This window comes from Balaenoptera borealis, assembly GCF_965194805.1.
Source record: "Balaenoptera borealis genome assembly, chromosome: 8".
In the NCBI taxonomy this organism is placed as follows: Eukaryota; Metazoa; Chordata; class Mammalia; order Artiodactyla; family Balaenopteridae; genus Balaenoptera; species Balaenoptera borealis.
The window spans coordinates 76,026,654-76,046,465 of NC_138865.1; the positions used below are offsets into that span (position 1 = coordinate 76,026,654).

Here is a 19,812-nt window from a genome sequence, read left to right on the forward strand (position 1 = left end):
TAAGAAACGATGAAAACGTAGAGGCTAAAAGATACAGACTGCTTTTTCCCAAGGTGATTCATCCAGGATATGACAAAGCTGGGAAGCAGAAGAGTCTTTTATTCCGTGGTTTATACTCTTTCAATGACGTTGGAGCATTTTTGCTATACGCTTCCTGCTTTAACAGGGATTGCAAACCCAGAGGCCAACAGCGGCCCAGAGAGCAACACATTAAGTGAAGTTATCTAGTGGGACCATGGTGAAATGAAGAGACCTGTTCTATAGTTAGGGAACGTGAACTACTCAGTTGTAGCTAACTATTGCAGACCCCAGGCTCCCAGATCTTCTGATTTTTAAAGAGAAGCTGGAAACCTGGACTTTTATGCACATACTATTTTAAACATTAGTAATTAGTGTAAATTAATACACAGACAAACACACACACTCCATCTGTTGGCAGGATGCTGTCCAACGGCCAGCAGGGTGCACTCTGATATTTCTGATATTAGAAGTCCTTCAAATAAACAGTCCTCTTTTGTACATTCTCAAACCATTTATCAGGGTTTTCCTGGTCTTTTTCTTCTTTGAAAAAAATGCAGTTTCTCTCCTGGCTCATGAAGACATTATCTGTGCTTTTCCTGCACCAAGAACCTGGGATTTGAGTTCAGCTCTGACGTACTACCACAAGGGGGAGCTCAAACTTTTTTTAAAAGTTTTACACGAACAACATCAAACACTGGCTTGATTTTGTTAAGAACTCTTTCACTAACTGTAAAAACAGACAACAAACTCCCCTGAAACTCAGCATAAAGCGTATCAGTCTAATTTTAATTTTATTTTGTATTTTATTGCTTTTATTTTATATATTCAATTTATTTTTTTTACCATGATATATGCTCAAGGCAGAGGTAAAGAAACAAAAAGAATACAGAGTTTGGAACCACTGGGGTCCTATAGCTTACAATTCAAATTTAAATTTAAAATAGAAAAAAAACCCCAAGATTCTCTGAGACAAGAAATATGTTTTCATTTTGGTAAAGGAAAACCAATGGTTAGTCCTAATGGGCTGAGGTATCCAAAGACGCCTCTCTGGCTTAGAACCTAGTCTTTTCATAGGTTTCCAGCTTTACTTCCTCTGTTTCCCTTGAAGTCTCCATGAACCTCTCTTCTAATACATCAGCCCACACACCAAGCCCTGAATGGAGATGTGTTTTGTTTGTTTGTTGTTTCATTTCTTGGTTGCTTCTACCATATCCTCCCCAGTAAAGCCTGGAGAATAATAGTACTTCCCCCATGAGGCTTAGCGAGCGGTTCTTGAGTTAAAGTATGTGAAGTGCTCCATGCAGGGTCTGACACGTGGAACTCCATGTGTGCTAGGAATGATTATAGCAGACACTTGATATGAGTGCATCTTATTGAAGTGACATTCCTAGGATTCAAACTGTGACAGAGCTCACAGTTTTCAAGACAGCTTTTTAAGCTTTTGTTTTTTTAAAATATCTAGATAAATTGTTAATGTTTTACTCTGCATTATCTTTACATAAAGAAAGTTTAAGAATTAGTTGGTAACTAGCAATGGCCTTGACTTTGATATACACTTCTAATCCTGGTAAATATTCTGATGAGTAGCACACAAAAATACACAGGTTTTGAATAACTGGATTCCATTTTTTTGTGCAGTATATGCAGTGTAGTCCATATCCAATTTTATGTGCAGATGAGCAGGTAAATTTACAATGAGAAAACAAGACTATTTACTTTGATCTGTTTTTCTTGTATTTAAAGAATACCTCTGTGTCTCCTATTAACTTCTTTTTTTTTTTTTTTTTTGAGGTTGCATCTTTTACTTCATATGTTAAAAAACAGGACAATAGACCCAAAATGGAGTCACTGATGCTAAGACCCACTTCCCCAACCGAGACTTAATTATAGTTTTGGGTCTTCCAGAAATGGAATCTTAAACTAGTCAACTAGGGATCTCCTGATCAGCACTAGTTAACTTATCTGCCTGATAGACCCCTGCCATCCCCTAAAGGAAATTAGCCTGGCAATAACAGACGAATTTTTTTTTTGAATTTTATTTTATTTATTTATTTACACAGCAGGTTATTATTAGTTATCCATTTTATACATATTAGTGTATACATGTCAATCCCAATCTCCCAATTCATCACACCACCACCCTCTCCACCACTTTTTCCCCTTGGTGTCCATACATTTGTTCTCTGCATCTGTGTCTCAATTTCTGCCCTGCAAACCGGTTCATATGTACCATTTTTCTAGGTTCCACGTATATGCGTTAATATACGATATTTGTTTTTCTCTTTCTGACTTACTTCACTCTGTATGACAGTCTCTAGATCCATCCACGTCTCTACAAATGACCCAATTTCGTTCCTTTTTATGGCTGAGTAATATTCCATTGTATATATGTACCACATCTTCTTTACCATTCATCTGTTGATGGGCATTTAGGTTGCTTCCATGACCTGGCTATTGTAAATAGTGCTGCAATGAACATTGGGATGCATGCATCTTTTTGAATTATGGTTTTCTCTGGGTATATGCCCAGTAGTGGGATTGCTGGGTCATATGGTAATTCTATTTTCAGTTTTTTAAGGAACCTCCATACTGTTCTCCATAGTGGCTGTATCAATTTACATTCCCACCAACAGTGCAAGAGGGTTCCCTTTTCTCCACACCCTCTCCAGCATTTGTTGCTTGTAGATTTTCTGATGATGCCCATTCTAACTGGTGTGAGGTGATACCTCATTGTAGTTTTGATTTGCATTTCTCTAATAATTAGTGATGTTGAGCAGCGTTACATGTGCTTCTTGGCCATCTGTATGTCTTCTTTGGAGAAATGTCTATTTAGGTCTTCTGCCCATTTTTGGATTGGGTTGTTTGTTTCTTTAATATTGAACTTCATGAGCTGTTTGTATATTTTGGAGATTAATCCTCTGTCCGTTGATTCGTTTGCAAATATTTTCTTCCATTTTGAGGGTTGTCTTTTCGTCTTGTTTATGGTTTCCTTTGCTGTGTAAAAGCTTTTAAGTTTCATTAGGTCCCGTTTGTTATTTTTCTTTTTATTTCCATTACTCTAGGAGGTGGATCAAAAAATATCTTGCTGTGATTTATGTCAAAGAGTGTCCTTCTTATGTTTTCCTCTAAGAGTTTTATAGTGTCTGGTCTTACATTTAAGTCTTTAATCCATTTTGAGTTTATTTTTATGTATAGGGTTAGGGAGTGTTCTAATTTCATTCTTTTACACGTAGCTATCCAGTTCTCCCAGCACCACTTATTGAAGAGACTGTCTTTTCTCCATTGTATATCCTTGCCTCCTTTGTCATAGATAGTTGACCATAGGTGCATGGGTTTATCTCTGGGCTTTCTATCCTGTTCCATTGATCTATATTTCTGTTTTTGTGCCAGTACCATATTGTCTAGATTACTATAGCTTTGTAGTATAGTCTGAAGTCAGGGAGTCTGATTCCTCCAGCTCCATTTTTTTCCCTCAAGACTGCTTTGGCTATTCGGGGTCTTTTGTTTCTCCATACAAATTTTAAGATTTTTTGTTCTAGTTCTGTAAAAAATGCCATTGGTAATTTGATAGGGATTGCACTGAATCTGTAGGTTGCTTTGGGTATTATAGTCATTTTCACAATATTGATGCTTCCAATCCAAGAACATGGTATATCTCTCCATCTGTTTGTCTCATCTATAATTTCTTTCATCGGTGTCTTATAGTTTTCTGCATACAGGTCTTTTGTCTCCCTAGGTAGGTTTATTCCTAGGTATTTTATTCTTTTTGTTGCAATGGTAAATGGAAGTGTTTCCGTAATTTCCCTTTCAGATTTTTCATCATTAGTATATAGGAAGGCAAGAGATTCTGTGCATTAATTTTGTATCCTGCAACTTTACCAAATTCATTGATTAGCTCTAGTAGTTTTCTGGTGACATCTTTAGGATTCTCTATGTATAGTATCATGTCATCTGCAAACAGTGACAGTTTTACTTCTTCTTTTCCAATTTGTATTCCTTTTATTTCTTTTTCTTCTCTGATTGCCATGGCTAGGACTTCCAAAACTATGTTGAATAATAGTGGCGAGAGTGGACATCCTTGTCTTTTTCCTGATCTGAGAGGAAATGCTTTCAGTTTTTTACCATTGAGAATGATGTTTGCTGTGGGTTTGTCATATATGGTGTTTATTATGTTGAGGTAGGTGCCCTCTATGCCCACTTTCTGGAGAGTTTTTATCATAAATGGGTGTTGAATTTTGTCAAAAGCCTTTTCTGCATCTATTGAGATGATCATATGGTTTTTATTCTGCAGTTTGTTAATATGGTGTATCACATTGATGGATTTGCATATATTGAAGAATCCTTGCATCCCTGGGATAAATGCCACTTGATCATGGTGTATGATCCTTTTAATGTGTTGTTGGATTCTGTTTGCTAGTATTATGTTGGGGATTTTTGCATCTATATTCATGAGTGATATTGGTCTGTAATTTTCTTTTTTGTAGTATCTTTGGTTTTGGTATCAGGGTGATGGTGGCCTCATAGAATGAGTTTGGGAGTGTTTCTTCCTCTGCAATTTTTTGGAAGAGTTTGAGAAGGATGGGTGTTAGCTCTTCTCTAAATGTTTGATAGAATTTACCTGTGAAGCCATCTGGTCCTGGACTTTTTTTTTTAAATGCAAGTTATAGTATGTCTATTATACCTCAGTAAAGTTGTTTCTGCTTTTTTTTAAATTTTTATTTATTTATTTATGGCTGTGTTAGGTCTTCATTTCTGTGCGAGGGCTTTCTCTAGTTGTGGCAAGTGGGGGCCACTCTTCATCGCGGTGCGCGGGCCTCTCACTATCGCGGCCTCTCTTGTTGCGGAGCACAGGCTCCAGACGCGCAGGCTCAGTAATTGTGGCTCACGTGCCCAGCTGCTCCGCGGCATGTGGGATCTTCCCAGACCAGGGCTCGAACCCACGTCCCCTGCATTGGCAGGCAGATTCTCAACCACTGTGCCACCAGGGAAGCCCTGGTCCTGGACTTTTGTTTGTTGGAAGATTTTAATCACAGTTTCAATTTCATTACTTGTTACCGGTCTGTTCATATTTTCTGTTTCTTCCTGGTTCAGTCTTGGAAGGTTATACCTTTCTAAGAATTTGTCCATTTCTTCCAGGTTGTCCATTTTTTTGGCAGAGAGTTGCTTGTAGTAGTCTCTTAGGATGCTTTGTATTTCTGCAGTGTCTGTTGTAACTTCTTTTTCATTTCTAGTTTTATTGATTTGAGTCCTCTCCCTCTTTATCTTGATGAGTCTGGCTAATGGTTTATCAATTTTGTTTATCTTCTCAAAGAAGCAGCTTTTAGTTTTATTGATCTTTGCTATTGTTTTCTTTGTTTCTATTTCATTTATTTCTGCTTTGATCTTTATGATTTCTTTCCTTCTACTAAGTTTGGGTTTTGTTTGTTCTTCTTTCTCTGGTTCTTTTAGGTGTAAGATTAGATGGTTTATTTGAGATGTTTGTTGTTTCTTGAGGTAGGATTGTCTTGCTATAAACTTCCCTCTTAGAACTGCTTTTGCTGCATCGCATAGGTTTTGGATCGTTGTGTTTTCATTGTAATTTGTCTCTAGGTATTTTTTGATTTCCTCTTTGCTTTCTTCAGCGATCCCTTGGTTATTTAGTAACATCTCGTTTAGCCTCCATGTGTTTGTGTTGTTTATGTTTCTTTCCCTGTAATTGATTTCTAATCTCATAGCATTGTGGTCAGAAAATATGCTTGATATGATTTCAATTTTCTTAAATTTACTGAGGCTTGATTTGTGACCCAAGATGTGATCTATCCTGGAGTATGTTCTGTGCGCCCTTGAGAAGAAAGTGTAATCTGCTGTTTTTGGATGGAATGTCCTATAAATATCAATTAAATCTATCTGGTCTATTGTATCATTTAAAGCTTGTGTTTCCTTATTAATTTTCTGTTTGGATGATCTGTCCATTGGTGTAAGTGAGGTGTTAAAGTCCCCCACTATTATTGTGTTACTGTCGATATCCTGTTTTATAGCTGTTAGCTGTTGCCTTATGTATTGAGGTGCTCCTATGTTAGGTGCATATATATTTATAATCGTTATATCTTCTTCTTGGATTGATCCCTTGATCATTATGTAGTGTCCTTCCTTGTCTCTTGTAGCATTCTTTATTTTAAAGTCTATTTTATCTGATATGAATATTGTTACTCCAACTTTCTTTTAATTTCCATTTGCATGGAATATCTTTTTCCATCCCCTCACTTTCAGTCTGTATGTGTCCCTAAGTCTGAAGTGGGTCTCTTGTAGACAGCATGTATATGGGTCTTGTTTTTGTATCCATTCAGCGAGCCTGTGTCTTTTGGTTGGAGCATTTAATTCATTCACATTTAAGGTAATTATTGATATGTATGTTTCTGTTACCATTTTCTTAATTGTTTTGGGTTGTTTTTGTAGGTCCTTTTCTTCTCTTGTGTTTCCTACTTAGAGAAGTTCCTTTAGCATTTGTTGTAGAGCTGGTTTGGTGGTGCTGAATTCTCTTAGCTTTTGCTTGTCTGTAAAGCTTTTGATTTCTCTTTCAAATTTGAATGAGATCCTTCCTGGTTAGAGTATCCTTGGTTGTAGGTTCTTCCCTTTCATCACTTTAAATATATCATGCCACTCCCTTCTGTCTTGCAGAGTTTCTGCTGAGAAATCAGCCGTTAACCTTATGGGAGTTCCCTTGTATGTTATTTGTTGTTTTTCCCTTGCTGCTTTCAGTAATTTTTCTTAGTCTTTAATATTTTCCAATTCGATTACTGTGTGTCTAGGCATGTTTCTCCTTCTTCTGTATGGGACTCTCTGGGCTTCCTGGACTTGGGTGGCTATTTCCTTTCCAGTGTTAGGGAAGTTTTCGACTATAATCTCTTCAAATATTTTCTCAGGTCCTTTCTCTCTCTCTTCTCCTTCTGGGACCCTATAATGTGAATGTTGCTGCGTTTAATGTTGTCCCAGAAGTCTCTTAGGCTGTCTTCATTTCTTTTAATTCTTTTTTCTTTATTCTCTTCTGCAGCAGTGAATTCCACCATTCTATCTTCCAGGTCACTTATCCATTCTTCTGCCTCAGTTATTCTGCTATTTATTCCTTCTAGTGTATTTTTCATTTCAGTTATTGTATTGCTCATCTCTGTTTGTTTGTTTTTTAATTCTCCTAGGTCTTTGTTAAACATTTCTTGCATCTTCTCAATCTTTGCCTCCATTCTTTTTGAGGTCCTGGATCATTTTCACTATCAGTATTCTGAATTCTTTTTCTGGAGATTGCCTATCTCCACTTTATTTAGTTGTTTTTCTGGCCTTTTATCTTGTTCCTTCATCTGGTACATAGTCCTCTGCCTTTTCATTTTGTCTTTCTTTCTGTGAATGTGGTTTTCGTTCCACAGACTGCAAAATTGTAGTTTTTCTTGCTTCTGCTGTCTGCCTTCTGGTGGATAAGGCTGTCTAAGAGTGTTTTTCAAGCTTCCTGATGGGAGGGATTGGTGGCGGGTAGAGCTGAGTGTTGCTTTGTTAGGTAGAGCTCAGTAAAACTTTAATCCACTTGTCTGCTGATGGGTGGGGCTGAGTTCCCTCCCTGTTGGTTGTTTGGCCTGAGGGGACCCAGTACTGGAGGCTACAGGCTCTTTGGTGGGGCTAATGAGGGACTCTGGGAGAGCTCATAGCAAGGAGTACTTCCCAGAACTTCCACTGCCAGTGTCCTTGTCCCCATGGTGAGACACAGCCACCCCCGCATCTGCAGGAGACCCTCCAACACTAGCAGGTAGGTCTGATTCAGTCTCCTGTGGGGTCACTGCTCCTTCCCCCTGGGTCCTGATGCACACACTACTTTGTGTGTGCCCTCCAAGAGTAGAGTCTGTTTCCCCCAGTCCTGTTGAAGTCCTGCAATCAAATCCTGCTAGCTTTCAAAGTCTGATTCTCTGGGAATTCCTTCTCCCGTTGCCAGACCCCCAGGCTGGGAAGCCTGACATGGGGCTCAGAACCTTCACTCCAGTGGGTGGACTTCTGTGGAATAATTGTTCTCCAGTTTGTGAGTCACCCACCCAGCAGTTATGGGATTTGATTTTATTGTGATTGCGCCCCTCCTACCATCTCATTGTGGCTTCTCCTTTGTCTTTGGATGTGGGGTATCTTTTTTTGTGAGTTCAAGTGTCTTCCTGTCGATGATTGTTCAGCAGTTAGTTGTGATTCTGGTGCTCTTGCAAGAGGGAGTGAGTGCACGTCCTTCTACTCCGCCATCTTGAACCAATCTCCTATTAACTTCTGTTAAGATAATCCTTATAATATCCCTGAAGAAACTTAAAGTTTCCTATTAAAGCCGATTCTTTACTCTCCAATTGGTTGAAGTTCAAAAAGATAAAAATTGTGTGTAGTTATTTTATATTAGGGTTATGGCAGAGAATCTAATCTTCAATTACAACATTTTCTTTACAGGAAATTTGATTGGTTTTGCATAATTTTGACTTATGGAAAAATGGCCAATCCTAAATAAAAGCATTCTCTGTTCCTCTCATTAATTAATGTCAGTCATTAATTTTTTTAACATCTGTTTATTGAGTGCCAGTTATGTGCCACACACTGTTCTAGTTAAGGCATGCTTCCTACTTTGAAAACAAAGGAGACCACCATAGTTATATTTTCTTACTAAACAATCAAAATCAAGTGAAAAGATAATCAGAATAAGTAAATTAAGGTAGTTGACAGTTTCGATATCTTAATAGTTTACAAGGCAACTAAGTCTAAAAGGCTTCTGAGTGTGGGTCCTCTCAAGTTCTCTTTGGCCAGGTCCCATCTCAGAGCAAAGTGCTTGTACTCACTGCTGCCACCTGGTGGCGGCCTGTCTTCTCCTCAGGCACTGCTGCATGGGGAGGGTGGGGCCATGAGTGACCTGTCCACCTCTTCTCCTGTGTCCTATCTTCCTCCTGGCTTTCACCATATCTGGGTTTAGATTATTATAGTGTTTACAAATTAATATCCTTGTGATTTGGGAATGAAGAATCAGAATTCTCAGGAATTCTTGAAATGACGTGATTATGTACTTCTAAAAAATTCTTTATTTGCATATTTTTAATTAGTAGTGAGTGACCATAATAATGAACAAAAGTTGTTTTTTTCTCACAGGGTTTTACTAAAAGTTCAGAGGTTTTCTTTATTATTATGAAACAATATATTGGAACAAAATTATATATTTTAATAGTATATTAGAATGATCTCTACCTGATTTGACATTCTATAATAGAATACACTGAAGTAAGAGAACATAAAAACAAAACAAATGTCAAATAAAAATTATGTTCAAATGTAAGGATTATACCATATACATTTAATGTTTAAAAGTTAAGATTCTTGAATTTTAAGACTCAAAGCATTATCCAATAGTCTTGATCTTTGTTTCATGACAAAAATTGCTTTCATTCTGCATTGACATTTGTTCACTTGTCCAAAACCATCTTCAAGCTGGGTGTTAGAATACATATTGCTTTCTGTAAGCTTATTTCCTTTTTAAACAATTTTGAGTTTTTTGTTGCTTTTGCTCATTCAGATTTTAGATCAGTTTCTGATTTCCTAAGGGTATATTCTCAATAATATTCACATCTTCTACTCCTTGTATTTTCTCTTTTAAGGTATTTACAAGGAACTGTGGCCTACAGCAAATATTCAGACTCTGGAAAATGCTAGAAAATATTGAGTAACATAACATTAGAATCTGCTAGCAAGGGTCACAGTATTGCATAGAATCAGCAGTTGAAGTTGCTAATTTAAGGACTTACTTTGCTTTCCAAATGTGTTAGTTCTCAGCATACCATTTAGAGAATTAGTTTAAAGCATGTGTACTATGAGGATAAAATCATTGACGTTTATATTATTTGCAAGAATAAGTCGCTGTTAGCAGCAGATGGGGCCATGCACACCCATTTTACATGACAACTGATCAGATCATTCCTGCCTCTCTCCTCCAGGTTCCCAGAAACGCTTGTCTTAACCTTCAGGTCACAAATGTCTTGCTTTCAAGGAGATATCAGTGAACTCCTTGGAACCAGTAATGCCTCCAGGTTGATTGTTAGCCTCACAGAAGAATTAGTTTTTCTCTTTTCCTTGATTGCTCAACTGATTTTTTTTTTTTTTTTGAGATTCTGAAAAACAAAATTTCTGAGACATATGGGAAATTTCCGCACTGAAACACCAGTGCAGAATACCCTGGGTTCTATTCCCACCATTTCTGCTAGAACTTTCCCACACATCTCTTATGTTATCAGTTTCCTCATAAATCCAACCTGTTGGTCTTTTGTATTTCCAGGATTTGTCACAATTTCCTATCTATTATATTTCTTCTTTTTGTTTTTCAGCATGGCTGAATATCCTTTAAAATATGTTTTTTTACTTCTAGGGGTTTGGCGTGAGAGGGAAAGAGTATGTCTTTTATACCATCCTGAAGTGAAAGTTTAGCATTTGCATTTCCGAACTTCATCACGGCAGTGGTAAGTAGATCCCCTTTGTAAATGCAGTGTTGGAAATGAAGAAGAGTCTGGATTCCCACTTGCTTGAGAGAGCAATTGTGCTGTACTGAGCTATATTAAGTTCCTGTAGCCTGTGCTGGGAAGTAAGTAATTTGATCAGCAGTGATTTGGTTCTTATTTTTTAATCTTTATTGAAATGAACCATTCTCATTGCAATAATTGCTTTAATATATTAGTCAGTGCTTTCTGATAAATGCTATATTCCATTATATTGTGCTATTGAAATGACAGGCTCTATGATTAGAGAGGTTTCCTCTAATGAGCAAATCTTGCTTCAGGTATGTTAACTGCTCAGACCTGCCTTCCTCATGGCCTGGACTTCTCCAATTAACATGTGATTGTGAGAATATTCAACTTTGGCTTTGATCCTAATGATCTTTATGATTCCCATTTCTTTGTTATAATGTTTTTATTTGTGCAATGAAGGCCTTACAGGTAAAAGAGCAGAGTTAGGGAGAGAGAGAAAAGAGTTTCCCTCCATGCCCCTGCCCCCTCCCCTCCATAACAGTTTCTATCAGCCTCAGCTTGCAGCCGGAGAAGGAGGAATTAACTAACTCCCTCATGAAAGAGGACATGGGGCATCAGGAGTCCTTGACTTTAGTATGTTCATAGTGGAATTTCATAAGTTTGAAAAATGAGCATTGCAAGCCATCCGTTTGTCGTGCTGCCTGCAACCCAGCATTTTAACTTGACCCAGACGATACAGGTACCATGAGGATGAAACAATTAAAAACTATGGTATTTTAATCTTATTTTATTAAAAATTACAATTAGAAAATTGAAAGGGAACAAGTAACATTACAATTGAGATAAGAATGGAGTTCTTTAAAGATACTTAAATGGTAAATCCTAATCTATTCATAGCTCTTCAATGAGGTGTGTAATTGAGATGGGTAAGAATATGTTCAAAATGGTGAAAAGTTTTATTGTAGTGGACATTTGTCACTTTTGGGTGTCTGGTATCCAAGAGTCCTGATGTATTAATCTGTGTTCTCCGGAGAAACAGAACAGAACTAATAAGGTGTGTGTGTGTGTGTGTGTGTGTGTGTGTGTGTGTGTGTGTGTGTGTATCTGTATCTATATACACATATGTATTTATTCACTTATTGTAAGGAATTGGCTTATGTGATTATGGAGGCTGACCAGTCCCCAAAATCTCTAGCCGGCAAGCTGGAGATCTAGGAGGGCCAATGGTGTAGTTCCTGTCTAATAGCTGGCAGGCTTGAGACCCGGGAAGAGCCAATGTTTCAGTTCTAGTCTGAAGGCAGGAAAAACTGATGTCCAAGCTCAAGGCAGTCAGGTAGGTGTAGTTTCCATTACTTGCAGGAGGGTCAGCCCTTTTCTTGTACTCAGACCTTCCACTGATTGGATGAGGCCCACTCACGATAAACGGGCCTCATCATCTTCATCGGATCCACTGGCAGGGATGGGAATGGTCATTAAAATGCTCATTAAATATACAAATTTCTGACCTCTACCTTTTAATTTTTTCAATCTTAATCTCTGCTGAGTGGAGCCCTAAAATCTATACTTTTAACAACCTCTCTAGGTGTATTTGTGCCCAGAAACATTCAATTACTCCTGTCTATTTAGACTAACAGGATGATGGATAAAATTAGGTCCCTGGAAAAGATGTGATCTCCATTGCCCCCCATCCCAAGGAGAGGTGGCCTTGGAGCATGAAATTGCTTGGACTGTTGAGTTTGTGTTAAGAATCTCAGTTGCCAGTACTGTTAAGGCTGTGTCAAATGATCTCTACCGTCAAGGTCATAAAAGAACGTTTAACATTGTGAAGTACTGCAAGGACTCTCCTCCAGAGGGAAACTGCTGCGTGACTGCAAATGTAGTCAGGATTTGAAAGTGGTAGCTGGGCTAGGCTGGAAGGTCCAAGATGGCCTCACTCTCGTGTTGGTTGGTGGTTGTCACTGGCTGGGATGCTTCATAATGTTTTCAAGTCTCTCTGAGCCTTATTTCATTGTGATTTCTACTCAGTATTTCTTTTCCCTTTCTTTTTTGTTTTCCCAAAGGCTGTTGTAACATCGACTTACATTTAACCATATGTACAAAACTTGTAAAAATATGATATATCAAAAGTAATAGGATTCTTGAAATTCATGCTTGCTGTGGGCTAAAAACTGAAAGTAGAGTTTGTTTCCAGATTAAACATCACATTTTTCAAAATGTATATTCTGTTTGATTCCTGTAATTGAATATATAGTTAGAGGAAATAACATTGAAAAAAAATGCAATAAATTCTGATGTAAATTTAAGGGCAATTTACAGAAACATATTTTACATAATTTGAGAAATGGAAAGGGGATGGAATTAACACTGCTACAATTTTGGTGTTATTTTCCTCCAGTTTTTAATCCATGTGTTTTATCATGTTGTCATAATCGTTCCAAATGCTGCCTTTAAAATAAGCTGATGCCATAAATCTTCTTTTCAAATTACTATATCATATTTTAAAATATTTTTCATAGAGGGTTAATTTTGTACCTAATGAATAAACTATAATTTATTTAACCAATTCCACATAAGTGGACATGCAGGTTGTTTCCAATTTTGTTGTTGTTATTTTGCTTCTTTTTCATTATTACTTGAGGCCAGATTCCTATAAGGGCAGTCAAAGCTTATGAACATGTTCATAAGACATTGCTAACTTCAGTTCCAAAGAGTTGCATCAATTTACTTTCCCATCAATAATACATGAGCAATAGTTTCTGTCTTCCCTTTCCAGCATTTCTAGTATTCACAAAATGTTACCCTCTCAATAATTTATTCAAAAATATTTATTGAACACTTTACTATGTGCCAGAGTCTGTATATAAAAAGAAGAACGATGCCTAAAGGAGTTTGTGATTAAGTAGGAGAGATGGATATTTTAAAAGTGTATATTTCCAGTTCAATTTAAAAAGTCCAATAAGAGAGATTTTCAGTCAAGATGGCACTAGATAATCATGATGGCAATGCCCCATCTGCTTCACATATATAACAACGATAGGTAAAATGTAAAAATATAAAATTTAAAAGGCATGGCTAGATTAAAAGCCAAATACAGCTGAAGTCACGAGCCTACTAGGCTCCTGGTCTTTGATAATTAAGTATCTATGGTGTTGGTGCTGGGGGAAACTAATGTGTTGACAAATCCTTCCCCCAACCCCAATGAATAATACATCCTCCTATCAGTGCGTGACGTTTTACAGAGAGAGTCAAAGGTGTTAATAGGTCCTTTAGCTCCTCAACGGAAAATGCAACGTTTTCCTTTTATTTTGTTTAATGCTTAATTCATTAAATTTAAAACCATTTTGTTATAAACATTCACTTAAACACTGAACACTCACAATCTCTCTAAATATTTTATACTACTTACAAGGCTAATCCATCAATACTTACAGAGTTCAGTTAAAAATATCTCAAATATTTAAATGATTATGAATATATTTAATTTTACTCTTCTAAATATTTAGTTGAAATCAAAACATGAAATATGAAATTCTCTTAAAGGCTTTAAACAATTTGAAGAGTGGAAAACCCACACATAAAATATCATACCAATTACAAATATTACAGTAAAATTAAAATAGTTGTAAAGATAATGATGAAAACATATAACTACATTATTAATGATTTCATTTTATATTTATATTCTTGTTTTTAATCTTCTGTTTTACTGTCCCAAGATCACAGTAATTTTACCAGATGCTGATTTTTATACCTCCTTAAAGTGGGAAATATTCTGTCCAAACACCAAAGTAAAAGAATACTCAGACTTGTCAAGGTCTAGGGTTTACATTCTTGATAAGTTGATTCTCAGTAGAGTTGCAGAACCCAAGCAGTCCAAAGTGACGCAAAACTGAGCCACTTACTTGGGATGAGCCCTTTCTAATAATGAATCTCCCTTGTTTGGTTATGAGAACTTCAGTCCATGAATTTTATGAAATTTTGTGTTTTTGAAATTCTAGGAATAATGTACATTTTAAAATGAACAATAATACTAATTCACTGTCCTGTCATTATGAGATTTTTTTTTTGGCAAAAGCAGATTTACATGGACTTTTGTCTTCCCTCTCTATGGCTTGGAAAGACCTACTCTCCAAGGGACCTTGTTCCTCTTCAATCCATAATAGTATTAAAGACCAAAAATTGGATTCTGGATACATCTGGGTGGTGGACATAGGAAAACATTAATTTAGCCTCTTTGAACTGGTTATACTCAGGTAACTCTATGCTAAGTAGCTGCTGGGAGCCGCAGCAACCCCTCTGAAGAAGTAAATGAAGGCAATGGTTTCACCAGACCCAAGATCATGGAGAAGGGGCCTGCCTGAGCCACTGTTGAAACCACAAATGAAGCACCACCTAAGACAGGTGCTGGGACTGCTGAGAGGCTGCTATGCAGCATGTGAGGAGACTCTTTGCTGCAGGTGCTGGAAGTGCTGAAAGATGAGGATGGAGTGCCGGCTCTCTTGCTGCTGGAAAATGCCAACAGAATCTAGAACAGGAAGCAAATCCCCTTTCCCCATTCCTGCCTTTCAAACTTCTGTCAGTACTTCCCATTGGTAGAAACTAACCAGAAGCTTGCTGGCAAGTAACTGGGAAAATGGGATACGCAGGTCCCTGGACTCTTAAAATACATAGCAGAATGTAGAAGGGCAGAAATGGGAGCCAAGGGCAATAAGCAAATGATCGTTACAACCTGTTTGTTCTCAGTGACTTTGAGTGGCTAAAACACATCCCAGGAGGTCATCTATTTGGCTTTTTGAGTATATGTCTTTTCTTTTTGAGAACTCAGATAGATGTGGGACCTTTTTATCCTCCTTTGGATTGGTTTTTTCCCACAGGTTTCTATATCTCCACCAGGTGGAGTTAGAGGCTAGTTTATTAAAGGGTTAAATTTAGGAAGTAAATTTGGTTGAGGGTTTCAGTTTCAAATAGGATAAAACAAAGATAAACAATACCAAGGGCACTACTTCTTCCCTCTGATGTTCCCTTTTAGAATGTTACCTTGTTATTATCATATTCGCTTTGACTGTTGTGTCAATGTGCCCCATTCTCTGGCTGTGACTTAGGATACTCCTGCTGCAAGGAATAGAGGCTCATTCCAGCTGGCTCAAGAAAAAAGAATCCTATTATAAATACACAAGAAGGAATATCACAGACATTTTTGGAAGAGAAACAAAACACAGCCAAGGCCTACCAGGAGCAGGGGCTGCTCTTTGCTTCTCTTAGGGAACACACTGTCACTCTTTTGTCTGCTTCTCATTTATTCATTATTCATTCTTTGAATATGCACCGAGTCTCCACTCTGGTGCTGGGGACTTGAGATACAGAGGTGCATGAGGCATTAAATGGGAAGAGAGTCATTAAACAAATAAATGCACACGCATACAATTACAAATTGCTATAAATATTATGAATAAAATAGGCAGCTTTAAAATAGAGTGTAACATGGGAACGTAATTACAATTAGGAGGTTAGGGCGAAAAAAATTTAAGTGGCATTTAAGTATAGACCTAAAAAGACAACTAAAGGTCAGCACAATTAGAGTGGAACAGGAAGTTTGCTCAGCTATAAAGTGTTTCAGGAAAAATTTAACCATTTCCTATTTATACAGGGGCACTGGGCTTATTCTTTAAATAGCTTATTATTTTAATATGGGTAAACATATTTGTGGTGAATGAAGTCCTCTCAGAATTCGGGAAAACAGTTGTAGAAATCTGTGAAATATACATAGTTCTCTTCCATTCAGATGGGTTCTTCATTTTATATTTGCTTTATGTAGAAATTGAAGGTAGAGATCATAAATTTGTTATCAGTACAATGTTTCCCAACATGTGCTGCTAATGTAATTTAAAAGTGCATGAAAATAACTTGCCTTGCATTTTAAGTTGGCCAAACTCCCTGCTTCTTGGGGGAGTTTTATTACATTAGCTAGCAGATCTGGTTCTTTATCTCTCCACTGAAATGGCACAAAGGCAAAATTGAGCCAGGCACATAAACAATGTCCTACCTACTGATGATTTTTCTTTTAAATCAAGTCGTTGAGAGCCCCAAGACACTACCTGACATGCATCTGTTATCGCTGTGTCCACTGGTGTGGACTCGGCTGTCAGAGGTCTGACATACAGTCCTTGGCCTCTCTGACCCCTCACATGTAGCAGGCTAATTATGAATTAGTGGGTTGGCCACCCCGAGTCAGAATATTACTGGTGGCTTTTTCCCCCCAGGTCCTGATTTCACAGACAACAGTCTCATTTAAATCCACTGATTTAATACAGCTTCAGTGACAATTCTGATTCCTATGTTAATGTTCCTAGGAACATCTGCTTACTAAGATTTGGGATAGTGACTGTAGATAAAAAGAAAAAAATTGAGTAACAAGGAGCAGATCCTAAACGTCTACTGGAGTAAAAGAATGAATATAAAATGATCACTATTGTCTCCTAGCTATCTAAGCCTAGCAAATGGACTATTTAAAAACCCTTCCTATAAAGGAACTATTCCACTTAGAATTTTCTGAGAAATACCTAGAAAATATAACTAATGTGAATTTACTTGCATTGTTTGAATGATAGAATTGACAATGTAAATGAAAACTTTCTAGTAACCCTGAATGAAGATCTCTCGCAGGTATTTATGTAAAGAAGAGGAGACTTCCAGGTTTGCTTTTTTGCCTGTTGTTAAGTCATTCCAATAAAAATAACTGGATGTATTTCGTCTCAGTCAATAGTATTTTATTATCTTTAGGGACTTTTTTTGGTCTCCACACAGTTAAAGGTTGGACTGCCAAAAAGATAAACCAAGATATGAAACATCCTATTCTTCAGAATTAAAAATTATTTTCCCTAGATATATGGGCATGACTCCCAACTGAATCATCCAAAATAAACTAGATTAATTAGTTCCAGGATGGATAAGATAGATTATCCGCAAAAAGATTACACTTCATGTAAGCTTATAAATATTCATTCTCTTATGTCAGTAGTTTTAAATTTAGTCTATGGGTGTGTAAAGAAAATGAGTGAGCCTAGTAAGACTTAAAAAATTCTGTTCATCTCGGTGCATTGATTAAGATGATAGGCCAGGATTCAAATTCCAGCACTACCACTCACTATTGTGCAGATTTGGGTCAATTACTATTTCTTTAAATTTAATTTTATTTTTTTTATACAGCAGGTTCTTACTAGTTTTCTGTTTTATACACATCAGTGTATACATGTCAATCCCAATCGCCCAATTCATCACACCACCACAACCCCCACCACTTCTTTCCCCCCTTGGTGTCCATACATTTGTTCTCTACATCTGTGTCTCTATTTCTGCCTTGCAAACCAGTTCATCTGTACCATTTTTCTAGATTCCCCATACATGCATTATCATACTGTATTTGTTTTTCTCTTTCTGACTTACTTCACTCTGTATGACAGTCTCTAGGTCCATCCACGTCTCTACAAATAACCCAATTTCATTCCTTTTTATGGCTGAGTAATATTCCATTGTATATATGTACCACATCTTCTTTACCATTCATCTGTTGATGGGCATTTAGGTTGCTTCCATGACCTGGTTATTGTAAATAGTGCTGCAGTGAACATTGGGGTGCATGTGTCTTTTTGAGTTATGGTTTTTTCTGGGTATATGCCCAGTAGTGGGATTGCTGGATCGTATGGTAATTCTATTTTTAGTTTTTTAAGGAACCTCCATACTGTTCTCCATAGTGGCTCTATCAATCTACATTCCCACCAACAGTGCAAGAGGGTTCCCTTTTCTCCACACCCTCCCCAGCATTTATTGTTTGTAGATTTTCTGATGATGCCCATTCTAACCAGTGTGACGTGATACCTCATTGTAGTTTTGATTTGCATTTCTCTAATAATTAGTGATGCTGAGCAGCTTTTCATGTGCCTCTTGGCCATCTCTATGTCTTCTTTGGAGAAATGTCTATTTAGGTCTTCTGCCCATTTTAGGATTAGGTTGTTTGTTTTTTTGATATTGAGCTGCATGGGCTGCTCATATATTTTGGAGATTAATCCTTTGTCCATTGATTCATTTGCAAATATTTTCTCCCATTCTGAGGGTTGTCTTTTCGTAATGTTTATAGTTTCCTTTGCTGTGCAAAAGCTTTTAAGTTTCATTAGGTCCCATTTGTTTATTTTTGTTTCTATTTTCATTACTGTAGCAGGTGGGTCAAAAAAGATCCTGCTGTGATTTTTGTCAGAATGTTCTTCCTATGTTTTCCTCTAGGAGTTTTATAGTGTCCAGTCTTACATTTAGGTCTTTAATCCATTTTGAGTTTATTTTTGTGTATGGTGTTAGGGAGTGTTCTAATTTCATTCTTTTACATGTAGCTATCCAGTTTTCCCAGCACCACTTATTGAAGAGACTGTCTTTTCTCCATTGTATATCCTTGCCTCCTTTGTCATAGATTAGTTGACCATAGGTGCGTGGGTTTATCTCTGGTCTTTCTATCCTGTTCCATTGATCAATATTTCTGTTTTTGTGCCAGTACCATATTGTCTTTATTACTGTAGCTTTGTAATATAGTCTGAAGTCAGGGAGCCTGATTCCTCCAGCTCCGTTTTTTTCCCTCAAGATTGCTTTGGCTATTTGCGGTATTTTGTGTCTCAATAAAAATTTTAAGATTTTTTGTTCTAGTTCCGTAAAAAATGCCATTGGTAATTTGATAGGGATTGCATTGAATCTGTAGATTGCTTTGGGTGATATAGTCATTTTCACAATATTGATTCTTCCAATCCAAGAACATGGTATATCTCTCCATCTGTTTGTGTCATCTTTGATTTCTTTCATCAGTGTCTTATAGTTTTCTGAGTACAGATCTTTTACCCCCTTTGGTAGGTTTATTCCTAGGTATTTTATTCTTTTTGTTGCAGTGATGAATGGGATTGTTTCCTTAATTTCTCTTTCTGATCTTTCGTTGTTAGTGTATAGGAATGCAAGAGATTTCCATGCATTAATTTTGTATCCTGCAAATTTACAAAATTCACTGATTAGCTCTAGTAGTTTTCTAGCGGCATCTTTAGGATTGTCTATGTATAGTATCATGTCCTCTGCAGACAGTGACAGCTTTACTTCTTCTTTTCCATTGTGTATTCTTTTTGTTTCTTTTTCTTCTCTGATTGCTGTGGCTAGGACTTCCAAAACTATGTTGAATAATAGTGGTGAGAGTGGACATCCTTGTCTTTTTCCTGATCTGAGAGGAAATGCTTTCAGTTTTTCACCATTGAGAATGATGTTTGCTGTGGGT

The 19,812-nt window shown here is 37.1% G+C and overlaps 1 protein-coding gene across 1 annotated transcript in view; it reads left to right on the plus strand.

Annotated features, from left to right (window-relative positions):
• The window catches only part of TMC1 (transmembrane channel like 1), a 431,339-nt gene that overhangs the window by 391,860 nt on the left and 19,667 nt on the right, over nucleotides 1-19,812 (plus strand). The gene's annotated exons all lie outside the window — the stretch shown is intronic.